The following is a 2,716-nucleotide window of genomic DNA, read 5'->3' on the forward strand; positions in this document are numbered from 1 at the left end:
CTGGCTGTCCTGGCACTCACTTTGTAGACCAGGCTGGCCTCGAACTCAGAAATCCGCCTGCCTCTTCCTCCCGAGTGCTGGGATTAAAGGCGTGCGCCACCACGACCGGCATCATGCATATTTATAATCCCAGCACTTAGGAGGGTTATGAGTTCAAGTTCAGCCTAGATGGGCAATACAGTGAGTTTCAGACCATACCAGGTGAGACTCTCTCTTGGGATTATTATATTCTTATAATCCCAGCTCAAGAAGCTGAGGTAAAAGGTTACAAATTCACAGGCAGCCTAGACTCCAAAAATTAGATAGATAGATAGATAGATAGATAGATAGATACCTTGTCTTGCATTCATTCACAGATAATAGAGATAGATAGATAGATAGATAGATGACAGATAGATCGATAATAGATAGAAATGTTGTAGAAGCTGAATAAATACAGGCTGCTGAAGGGTGAGTGCTGGTAGAGGACATAAAGGACTGTTTCCTCCAGGTGAGTGTGACTATCACAGAGCTACGTGCAGCTTCACAACCCCTGCAAGGCAACAAGGAAAACAGCAGTTATGTCTACAGTAATAATAGTAAAGCAAGCACCACTCCCTAGCAGAAGACAGGGAGGATGGCAGGCCCATAACCTTACAAACCACCACTACCCACTCCTGGGTACCACTGCAAGTGGTCTTGGAAAGTGCTAGAGTAGATCTGAGACAGGAGGTTAACTGAAGCAGGGCCCCAGGATGTAGCCCTTATGAGATAATCAATCATAACAGGAGCAACTCAGTGGACTTACCAGTCAGTAACTTCTCATCTCATGCTCTTGTAAACAGGCCCAGGGAATTCATTGGCTCAGCACACTGGACTTGGGTGGAATGTTTCTTTGTTCTGTCCTTGGCTGTCTCCCTGGGGTAACTGTTGTCTTGGGCGGAATGTTTCTTTGTTCTGTCTTGGCTGTAACTGTTGTCAGGTAGCTAGTCAAGCATTAGCAGGCTTGGAGGTCATTGTCGGCGGACCCACCCATACTTCTGAAATGAGGTTTCCCATCTCCTATGCCATCTATGTGTGTAGCTTTGAGACAGAGTCTCACTATGTAACACTAACTTCCCGGAACTCTCTATGTAACTGGGGATAACCCTGAACTCCTGACGCTCCTATCTCTATTTTTGCAAGTGCTGGGACTAGACACATGTGCCTAGTTTATGTGTATATGAGCACCAAATGCATGCCTAGTACCCCCTGAGGCCACAAGAGGGCGTCTGATCCCCTGAAGCTGGAATTACCATACAGTAGTGAGCTGTCCACTGGGGATGCTGAAAGCTGTTCTCTCCGAGGGCAGCACATGCTTTAACTGCAGAGCCATTTCTCCAGCCCCCAGCTCACTCATTCATTGATTGAACCCTCTCCTCCGCCCTTTGGCATTGAGTCCAGTCAGCAGTCTGTCTTTCATTCTGTCTTCCTCTACTGTGCAGAATTTCTTTGATTCTACACAATGCCCATTTATTCACGTGATCATTCCCTGCGATATTGAAGTACTTTTTGGGAAGAACACCCTCTGCCTACATCCTCTAGGTTTTTCTTTTTTCTTTTCTTTTTTTCTCTTTTTCTTTTTTTTTTCTTTTTCTTTTTCTTTTTTTCTTTTTTTTTTTTCTGTTTTTCCTCAAGCATCTTCAAAGTTTCCAATCATCTATTGAGGCTTTTGATACATTTGCACTGATTTTGTTTTGTTTTGTGTTTTGATGCCCAATGAGAGATAGGCATCTAGCTTCATTCACTGGCCTGTAAATGTCCAGTGTCTCAAACATCATTTGTTGAGATACCATATTTTCTCCAATATCTGTTGCCTGGAACCTCTGTTAAAATTCAGATGGCTGTCTCTGTGTGGGTTTATTTCTGGGATCTCTTTTGACATCAAGACACGATTCTGTAGCCTATACATACCTGTTGGGCTACACTCAGAGCTATCCTAGGACATATGCAGCCCCGTAGGTCACAGGTTGGACACTCTGCATTCGATTCTTTTGGTCTGTGTTTGCTTTTGTGTCAGCATCAAGCTCTTCTGGTATTATGGGTGTAGGCATAAATTTTTTGCAGCCTGTTTTAATAAGGCTTCACCCTCTCCTCTAGCCCACCACCCCGCAGAGGAAGAGAAAAATTATTAGGATATGGAGGAAGAGGAGCTGTTCAGCTGTAGTTCTTTGGGGGCGAGTTCCATCTTCTTTCTCAGCAGTTCAGCACCACAGCAAACACTAAATACAAATCAGCAGCTACAGTCCAATCCTCTAGGTAGGCAGACACCACGCACAAACCAGCAGCTGTAGTTCAATCCTGAAGAAACTGCAAGGCTTGCCACCCAGCCCGAGGCTGCTGAATCGCTAAGAAGCTTCAGGAACCGCACAAGCTGTTCTTTGGCAAGTTTCTCTCAATGGCAGCATCACCACAAGTAGCAGAGCTCAACAACGCAATGTAAGGCGAACCAATATATGTGTGTTGTTAGCGAAGAATAGCAAGGCAGAGCAAACCATTGCTCAACTCCCACTGTATCCCGTCCCGCGGGATTCAGTTATTCGTGGGTGCGAGGGGGACCGCGAACCTGGAAGGAAATGGGAGGAAAAGAAAGAGAGGCGGAGACCAAGTAGAATTGTACCTATCAAGGTCTCATTTATTAAGCTGAGGTGCCTTCTTTTTAAAGCATACATCGCGGAGAAAATGGGAGGGGTCGAGG

Source organism: Mus caroli, chromosome 11, assembly GCF_900094665.2.
Source record: "Mus caroli chromosome 11, CAROLI_EIJ_v1.1, whole genome shotgun sequence".
Classification (NCBI taxonomy): Eukaryota; Metazoa; Chordata; class Mammalia; order Rodentia; family Muridae; genus Mus; species Mus caroli.